Source organism: Brienomyrus brachyistius, unplaced genomic scaffold, assembly GCF_023856365.1.
Source record: "Brienomyrus brachyistius isolate T26 unplaced genomic scaffold, BBRACH_0.4 scaffold94, whole genome shotgun sequence".
In the NCBI taxonomy this organism is placed as follows: domain Eukaryota; kingdom Metazoa; phylum Chordata; class Actinopteri; order Osteoglossiformes; family Mormyridae; genus Brienomyrus; species Brienomyrus brachyistius.
Genome location: NW_026042369.1, coordinates 190317 through 200728, shown reverse-complemented (window position 1 = coordinate 200728; position 10412 = coordinate 190317). Strand labels below are relative to the sequence as shown.

General features: G+C 38.9%; 1 pseudogene; it reads right to left on the bottom strand.

Moving 5' to 3' along the window:
- Positions 1–642: 642 nt before the first annotated feature.
- Positions 643–712, bottom strand: LOC125727361 (U6 spliceosomal RNA; annotated as a pseudogene).
- Between the last annotated feature and the right edge of the window lie 9700 nt (positions 713–10412).

The window sequence follows — 10412 nt, the reverse complement described above, 5'->3', positions numbered from 1 at the left end:
GGTGTATATCTGACTTTTGAATATCTAATAATAAATATCATTTTCAGAGCTGGATCACCTTTGACTTTAGTAATTATAGAGTAATTATACATTAGTAATCATTAATATAAACTTGCAATAATATCTAATGATAAATATCATTTTCAGAGCTGGATCACCTTTGACTTTAGTCATTATTTAGTGATTATACATTAGTAATTATCAATATAAACTTGCAATAATAAATAATGATGATAAACTTGCAAAATAAATGAAATAAAAATACAATAAATTGATTTTTCCTCAGTTTATATACATATTACATATTTAGTAATTATACATTAGCTATTATTAATGTAAACTTGCGAGATAAATCTATTTATCGTATTTTTCTTTTCACGGCCGAGGCCGGATTCGAACGCGCGACCTCCGGCTACGCAGCCCCGTCTCGTAGCCCTAGACGGCGGTCTTAAAGCGGCGACGGCGCCCGGGTACGCCTGTGGGGCCCACCGACCCCGGCGCCCGGGAGGGGCGGTGGAACCCGGCGGGACGGGGCGTCCCGGGGAAAGTAGGGGTGCCCCTCGGGTCGGGGGGCCGGGCGGCCGGACCCTCTGACGCCCGGGGGCCCGCGCGGGGCCCGCAGAGAACATTGCGCGCCACCTTTTGCGCAGGGGCCATGCTAATCTTCTCTGTATCGTTCCAATTTTAGTATATGTGTTGCCATAGCAAGCACAGATTTACCAACAGATGAAAGAATATATAGGTGTGGAAGCGGTATGAGCTTTCCTCATGTCGGTGGCAAAGCAATGCCTATGCCCTGGCCCTATATTCTGCCAGAACATAAATATGAAGACAGCTGACGTGCTGCGAAATATTTCTCTCAAATGTACCTTAACAATTAGGTGTCAAAAATTTTCTGCCTCAGAATGACTTTGTCAAATGAAAAATGAAACAAGGTGAAAGTACAAGAGGATGTGTCCATTTTAAAATGCAGATGAGACTCAATTTCAAGCATGTTCATTGGAGAGAAAAATTTACAATTCTTGGGTAATCTTTTCAGGATGAAATTTTTTTGATTCAAGGACAAAATTCCACGCTTCCCTTAAAGTCAATTTTAAGAATTTTCATTAGATAAAATTTTACAACTCTCCGGTTAGGGTTAGGGCTAGGATTAGCGTTAGGGTTTTTACAATTCTATAGTAATCTTTTCTGGACCTAATTCTTTTGATTCAAGGATTCAATTCCTCGCTTTCTTTAGCATTTAAGTGTCAAAAAAATTTCTGCATGATATTTTAGTCAACTGTATGATGAAAGAGGGTCAAAGTCAAAGTGGGAGTTTCCAATTTAAAATGCAGATTAGAGTCAATTTCAAGCATTTTTATTAGATAAAATTTTACAACTCTCAGGTTAGGGTTAGGGTTAGGATTAGGGTTAGGGTTTTTACAATTCTCCAGTAATCTTTTCTGGACCTAATTCTTTTGATTCAAGGATTAAATCCTCGCTTCCTTTAGCATTTAAGTGTCAAAAAAAATTCTGCATGATATTTTAGTCAACTGAATGATGAAAGAGGGTCAAAGTCAAAGTGGGAGTTTCCAATTTAATATGCAGATAAGAGTCAATTTCAAGCATTGTCATTGGAGAAAAAAAATCACACTTCTCTGCTAATCTTTCCTGGATCAAAAGTTTTTGATTCAAGGAATAAATTACAGACTTTCTTTAGAATGTACTTGTCAAAAATGATCTGTCTCAGAATATCTTCATGAACTGAACGATGGAAAAAGGTCAAAGTCCAAGTGGGAGTTTCCAATTTAAAATGCAGATTAGAGTCAATTTCAAGCATTGTCATTGGAGAAAAAAAATCACACTTCTCTGGTAATCTTTCCTGGATCAAAAGTTTTTGATTCAAGAACTAAATTACACACTTTCTTTAGCATGTACTTGTCAAAAATGATCTGTCTCAGAATATCTTCATGAACTGAACGATGGAAAAAGGTCAAAGTTCAAGTGTGAGTTTCCAATTTAAAATGCAGATTAGAGTCAATTTTAAGAATTTTCATTAGATAAAATTTTACAACTCTCCGGTTAGGGTTAGGGCTAGGATTAGGGTTAGGGTTTTTACAATTCTCCAGTAATCTTTTCTGGACCTAATTCTATTGATTCAAGGATTAAATCCTCGCTTCCTTTAGCATTTAAGTGTCAAAAAAAATTCTGCATGATATTTTAGTCAACTGAATGATGAAAGAGGGTCAAAGTCCAAGTGGGAGTTTCCAATTTAAAATGCAGATTAGAGTAAATTTCAAGCATTGTTTTTGGAGAAAAAAAAATCACCCTTCACTGGTAATCTTTCCTGGATCAAAAGTTTTTGATTCAAGAACTAAATTACACACTTTCTTTAGCATGTACTTGTCAAAAATGATCTGTCTCAGAATATCTTCATGAACTGAATTATGAAAGAGGATCAAAGTCCAAGTGGGAGTTTCCAATTTAAAATGCAGATTAGAGTCCATTTCAAGCATTGTCATTGGAGAAAAAAATCACACTTCTCTGGTAATCTTTCCTGGATCAAAAGTTTTTGATTCAAGGAATAAATGACAGACTTTCTGTAGCATGTACTTGTCAAAAATGATCTGTCTCAGAATATCTTCATTAACTGAACGATGGAAAAAGGTCAAAGTCCAAGTGGGAGTTTCCAATTTAAAATGCAGATTAGAGTCAATTTTAAGAATTTTCATTAGATAAAATTTTACAACTCTCCAGTTAGGGTTAGGGCTAGGATTAGGGTTAGGGTTTTTACAATTCTCCAGTAATCTTTTCTGGACCTAATTCTATTGATTCAAGGATTAAATCCTCGCTTCCTTTAGCATTTAAGTGTCAAAAAAAATTCTGCATGATATTTTAGTCAACTGAATGATGAAAGAGGGTCAAAGTCAAAGTGGGAGTTTCCAATTTAAAATGCAGATTAGAGTCAATTTCAAGCATTTTCATTAGATAAAATTTTACAACTCTCAGGTTAGGGTTAGGGTTAGGATTAGGGTCAGGGTTTTTACAATTCTCCAGTAATCTTTTCTGGACCTAATTCTTTTGATTCAAGGATTAAATCCTCGCTTCCTTTAGCATTTAAGTGTCAAAAAAAATCTGCATGATATTTTAGTCAACTGAATGATGAAAGACGGTCAAAGTCCAAGTGGGAGTTTCCAATTTAAAATGCAGATTAGAGTCAATTTCAAGCATTTTCATTTGATAAAATTTTACAACTCTCAGGTTAGGGTTAGGGTTAGGATTAGGGTTAGGGTTTTTACAATTCTCCAGTAATCTTTTCTGGACCTAATTCTTTTGATTCAAGGATTAAATCCACGCTTCCTTTAGCATTTTAGTGTCAAAAAAAATTCTGCATGATATTTCAGTCAACTGAATGATGAAAGAGGGTCAAAGTCAAAGTGGGAGTTTCCAATTTAAAATGCAGATTAGAGTCAATTTCAAGCATTGTCATTGGAGAAAAAAAATCACACTTCTCTGGTAATCTTTCTTGGATCAAAAGTTTTTGATTCAAGGAATAAATTACAGACTTTCTTTAGCATGTACTTGTCAAAAATGATCTGTCTCAGAATATCTTCATGAACTGAACGATGGAAAAAGGTCAAAGTCCAAGTGGGAGTTTCCAATTTAAAATGCAGATTAGAGTCAATTTCAAGCATTGTCATTGGAGAAAAAAAATCAGACTTCTCTGGTAATCTTTCCTGGATCAAAAGTTTTTGATTCAAGAACTAAATTACACACTTTCTTTAGCATGTACTTGTCAAAAATTATCTGTCTCAGAATATCTTCATTAACTGAACGATGGAAAAAGGTCAAAGTCCAAGTGGGAGTTTCCAATTTAAAATGCAGATTAGAGTCAATTTTAAGAATTTTCATTAGATAAAATTTTACAACTCTCCGGTTAGGGTTAGGGCTAGGATTAGGGTTAGGGTTTTTACAATTCTCCAGTAATCTTTTCTGGACCTAATTATTTTGATTCAAGGATTCAATTCCTCGCTTCCTTTAGTATTTAAGTGTCAAAAAAAATTCTGCATGACATTTTAGTCAACTGAATGATGAAAGAGGGTCAAAGTCAAAGTGGGAGTTTCCAATTTAAAATGCAGATTAGAGTCAATTTCAAGCATTTTCATTTGATAAAATTTTACAACTCTCCAGTTAGGGTTAGGGCTAGGATTAGGGTTAGGGTTATTACAATTCTCCAGTAATAACAAACAAACAAACAAATTTATTTTTATATAGCGCATTATCACAACATTACATTGTCTCAAAGCGCTTTACAGTATCCTCACCCAAAGCCCCCAGTGAGTAAGCCATAGGCGACAGTGGCAAGGAAAAACTCCCTAGAAGGAAGAAACCTTGAGAGGGACCAGACTCAAAGGGGAAGCCCATCCTCCAGGGGCCGGCAGGGATAGTCAAATAGAGAGAGGAGAGCAAGGAAGATAAGCCAATGCCGAAGCCGAGTCTTCTTCCAATTGCCAGGCAACCAGAGGTAAGGCAGCGGGTCATACATGGAAGATCAGAACGGCGAGCTGGATGCAGGGACGTCACTGGTGGTGGTCGGGTGTGCTGGATATCTTGATAGATTGAGGTCTCCAGGCATCACCCCCAGGAGGAGTAGGGGAAATAAAATGTACAATTAGGCATAGTAGAGGAGGCTATTGGCAGTGCTAAAAGCTAGGTGAGTACAATATGAAGTGCAATCTGCAAGCTCCGGCAGATATGGCTATGGCAGCATCAGTAGGAGGGAGAGGCAAGTGGGAATGCCGGCATGGGGAGTCCCTGAAATGTCAGCACTCCAGTTCCACAAGAGATTGCAAAGCTAGAGTGACAGCACTGACAATCCAGTTCATCCAAAGCCAATGGCACCGATCCCCACCCAGCTCTACACCTCACACTACAGGTCTGCCTGGGAGTGAAGAGTTAGCTAGGGCTAGAACTAGTGTCCCTATACGCTAAACTAAACAGGTGTGTTTTTAGTCTGGACTTGAATATTGAGAGTGAACCTGAAACCCGCACATCCGGTGGAAGACCATTCCACAGCAGAGGAGCTTTGTAGGAGAAAGCTCTGCAGCCTGCCGTAGCTCTTTCTACCCTAGGCACTAACAGATATCCCATGGCTTGAGAGCGAAGCAAGCGTGGAGGGTTGTATGTGGTCAGCAGTTCACTAAGGTATTCTGGTGCAAGGCCATTTAGTGCTTTATAAGTTAATAGCAGTATTTTATAGTCAATTCGAGACTTAACTGGCAGCCAATGAAGAGAGGATAAGACCGGTGTAATATGATCAAATTTTTTAGTGTTTGTTAGAACTCTGGCTGCAGCATTCTGTACCATCTGAAGTTTATGCAAGGATCCAGACGGGCAACCCGATAGGAGGGCATTACAGTAATCCAGTCTGGAACTTACGAAGGCATGTATTAGTTTTTCTGCATCATTAAGTGAGAGCATCTTACGAAGCTTGGCTATGTTCCGTAGATGATAAAATGCAGTTCTAGTAATACTTCTTATGTGAGCATCAAAGCATAGATCTGAATCGACAAGAACGCCAAGATTTCTAACTACCATGTTAGGTTGTGTAGGAAGGTTACCAACGTTGAGGTGGTGGAACTTATTTCTAGCAGCCTTGGGACCAATTACCAGAACTTCTGTTTTTTCTGTGTTTAACATAAGGAAATTTTTTGCCATCCAGCACTGGATATCTAATAGACAGTCTTCTAACCGAGATAGCAGTGATATATCATCAGGGTTAACAGATATGTACAACTGTGTATCATCTGCATAACAATGAAACCCAATACCATGATTTCTAATAATGTTACCAAGAGGTAGCATGTATAGGGTAAACAGTAGCGGGCCCAGGACTGATCCCTGTGGGACACCATATTCAACTTTAGTGGCCTGGGATGATTCATTGTTTACATGTGCATACTGATAGCGATCAGACAAATATGAGCGGAACCAAGAGAGCGCTGTCCCTGTAATGCCAACTACACCTTCTAACCGGTCCAAGAGGATATTATGGTCCACAGTATCGAACGCTGCAGTTAAATCTAGCAATACCAACAGAGATACACAGCCACGGTCAGAAGCCACAAGTAGATCATTCATTACTTTGACTAGAGCAGTTTCTGTGCTATGGTTTGGTCTAAAGCCAGACTGATATAATTCATTGGCATTAGTTTTTTGTAGGAAAGAGGACAACTGACGAACTACAACCTTTTCCATGATCTTTGAAATGAAAGGAAGATTTGAGATAGGTCTATAGTTTCCTAAAACACTGGGTTCAAGATTTGGTTTCTTTAGGACGGGTCTGATAACAGCCATTTTAAAAGGTTTTGGAACATATCCAAGCCTAAGAGAAGAGTTTAACACATTTAACACGGTAGTGCCAATCTGTGGTGCAATTTCCTTGAAGAATTTTGTAGGAATTGGGTCTACAAGGCTAGTAGAGGATTTACAGGAGAAAATTAAGCTCAAAAGTTCTGAGTGTGTAATAGGAATGAATGATTCAAAGGTCTCATTATTGGTAGGCATAAGACTAGCAGGAGGCAGGCAGCCGTAAGTAGGTAAAGGTGTGCACTGTATAGTCTGTCTAATTGTAGTTATCTTACCATTAAAAAATGTAAGAAAGTCATCACTCTTAAGAGCTTGTGGGATTTGCAAGTTTAATGAGGAATTCTGTGTTATCCTAGCCACGGATTCAAATAGGAATTTAGGATTGGTTTTGTTCATGTCTATTAATCTGGAGAGATACACAGACCGAGCAGTTACTAGTGCTTGTCTGTATTTAGAGAGGCTCTCTTTCCAGGCAGATTTGAAAACTTCCAGTTTAGTTGAGCGCCATTTTCGCTCTAGCTTGCGTGATGCCTGTTTGAGTTCACGTGTATTATCAGAGTACCAGGGGGCAGGTTTGTTATTGCTATGCTTTATACTCCTAAGTGGAGCCACAAGATCTAGAGTGCTGCGAAGGGATTTTTCCATGTTTGAAGTTGCCTGTTCAAGTTCATTTACACACGATGCTTCAGATGTAAGGCTAAAGGACTGTGGAAGTTGTTTCATAAATGTTGTTGTAGTTAGTGCCTTAATAGAACGTCTGATTCTATACTTTGGAGTGGTGGTCAACAGGAGGCTATACTGGATTTCAAATGTTAACAAGTAATGATCTGAGAGCAGAGGACTCTGTGGCATAATAGACACATGTTCTACCAGGATGCCATGACTAATGATCAAATCAAGGGTATGGTTACAGACATGAGTAGGCCCGACTACATTCTGACATACACCTACAGAGTCAAGAATAGCTGCAAACGCTGTTTTTAAAGGATCATTATCCTTCTCCATATGAATGTTAAAATCACCCACAATAACGGCTTTGTCAGTACTGACCACCAGGTTTGTTAAAAAATCAGCAAATTCCTTAAGAAAATCACTGTACGGCCCAGGCGGTCTATACACAATAACCATGGTGATTTGGGGTGACGAACTAGAAAGAGATGAGCCAGCAAGGCTAAGAACAAGAGTTTCAAATGTGCTGAAACTCACACCACATTTCTCAGACACTCCTAAGTTGGACTGAAAAATTGCAGCAACACCACCACCTTTGCGATTTGGTCGAGGGTTATGCTTATAACTGTATTCCGCTGGAGTAGATTCATTTAGTGCCATGAATTCATCTGGTTTAAGCCAGGTCTCAGTAAGGCACAGGGCACCAAGACTAAAATCAGTAATTATTTCATTTATTAATAGTGCTTTAGGGGCCAGTGATCTTATATTCAGAAGTCCAAGTTTAAGTTTAAATATTGCATCACAACTGTTTTCTAGTAACGGATTCATTGTGATTTTAATTAAGTTATTATGGCACACTCCACGGTGGAATAGTCCTCCATGATTAAAGACGCGGGGAGCAGACACAGTCTCAATGAAATGAACCCTAGGCGACGACTCTAAGCGACTAGCAGGCGGTCGGTTATGCCGGTTTGCCTGCCGCCTGGACTTGGCTCTAGTTAGTCAGCGATTTGCCTGTAGACTACGAGCTATGCTTTTAGACAGGAGGTCGGCACCAGCCCGCGAGGGGTGAATACCGTCCCTCTTCAAAAGCCCAGGCCTACCCCAGAACATCCTCCAGTTGTCTATATAACCTACACCATTTATCGGGCACCATTCCGACAGCCAGCGATGTAGCGATGATAATCTGCTGTACATTTCATCGCCACGTCTAGCAGGGATGGGGCCAGAGCACGTTACTGACACACACATCTTCTTCGCAATGTTGCACACCTCTTTAAAATTTGCCTTTGTGATCTCCGATTGCCTCAATCGGACATCATTAGTGCCGACGTGGATAACTATCTGAGAGTATTTACGTTTACTTTTAGCCAGCACTTTTAAATTTGCCGAGATGTCGGTCGCTCTGGCACCCGGGAGACAATTTACAATGGTCGCTGGAGTCGCTACTCTCACGTTTCTTAGAATAGAATCACCAATTATTAGAGCACTTTCAACAGGCGTCTCAGTGGGAGTTTCACTGAGTGGGGAGAACCTGTTGGAAACGCGGATAGGCGAATGGTGCCGGTGTAAGTTTGGTTTGGATTTGCGACTATGCCGCCGGGTCGTCACCCACTCGCCTTGCTGCGAAGGCTCTGCTGCCGGAGCAGGGGGAGACTTACTGGCTATCGCGGACATATCCAGAGCCGCTAATACTGAGTCAATAAAACTCTCATTCTCCTGAATGTTATGTAACGTCCGGATACGTCCCTCTAACACTACAATCTTCTCCGTCAGTCTAGCGACTAACTGACACTTCTCACATGTATAAATACCGCTAATGACTGGAGAAGAATAGCTAAACATATTACACTCAGAACACGGAACAGTAGACATGGCGTTGTACTTACGTAAACTGAGGCTGTAAGGCTGGAAGCACCTTCTTAATTGAACGAAGATCGTGGGTCGGTACTTGCGTAGGTGATTAATCCGTCGGGGTCTGGGAAATTTTATTTATTTATTTTGGAGGATTATTAATCTTGCGAAGCTTTTTCCCAATGACTTCCAGTAATCTTTTCTGGACCTAATTCTATTGATTCAAGGATTAAATCCTCGCTTCCTTTAGCATTTAAGTGTCAAAAAAAATTCTGCATGATATTTTAGTAAACTGAATGATGAAAGAGGGTCAAAGTCCAAGTGGGAGTTTCCAATTTAAAATGCAGATTAGAGTACATTTCAAGCATTGTCATTGGAGAAAAAAATCACACTTCTCTGGTAATCTTTCCTGGATCAAAAGTTTTTGATTCTAGGAATAAATTACAGACTTTCTGTAGCATGTACTTGTCAAAAATGATCTGTCTCAGAATATCTTCATGAACTGAACGATGGAAAAAGGTCAAAGTCCAAGTGGGAGTTTCCAATTTAAAATGCAGATTAGAGTCAATTTTAAGAATTTTCATTAGATAAAATTTTACAACTCTCCGGTTAGGGTTAGGGCTAGGATTAGGGTTAGGGTTTTTACAATTCTCCAGTAATCTTTTCTGGACCTAATTCTTTTGATTCAAGGATTCAATTCCTTGCTTCCTTTAGCATTTAAGTGTCAAAAAAAATTCTGCATGATATTTTAGTCAACTGAATGATGAAAGAGGGTCAAAGTCAAAGTGGGAGTTTCCAATTTAAAATGCAGATTAGAGTCAATTTCAAGCATTTTCATTAGATAAAATTTTACAACTCTCAGGTTAGGGTTAGGGTTAGGATTAGGGTTAGGGTTTTTACAATTCTCCAGTAATCTTTTCTGGACCTAATTCTTTTGATTAAAGGATTAAATCCTCGCTTCCTTTAGCATTTAAGTGTCAAAAAAAATTCTGCATGATATTTTAGTCAACTGAATGATGAAAGAGGGTCAAAGTCCAAGTGGGAGTTTCCAATTTAAAATGCAGATTAGAGTCCATTTCAAGCATTGTCATTGGAGAAAAAAATCACACTTCTCTGGTAATCTTTCCTGGATCAAAAGTTTTTGATTCAAGGAATAAATGACAGACTTTCTGTAGCATGTACTTGTCAAAAATGATCTGTCTCAGAATATCTTCATTAACTGAACGATGGAAAAAGGTCAAAGTCCAAGTGGGAGTTTCCAATTTAAAATGCAGATTACAGTCAATTTTAAGAATTTTCATTAGATAAAATTTTACAACTCTCCGGTTAGGGTTAGGGCTAGGATTAGGGTTAGGGTTTTTACAATTTTCCAGTAATCTTTTCTGGACCTAATTATTTTGATTCAAGGATTCAATTCCTCGCTTCCTTTAGTATTTAAGTGTCAAAAAAAATTCTGCATGACATTTTAGTCAACTGAATGATGAAAGAGGGTCAAAGTCAAAGTGGGAGTTTCCAATTTAAAATGCAGATTAGAGTCAATT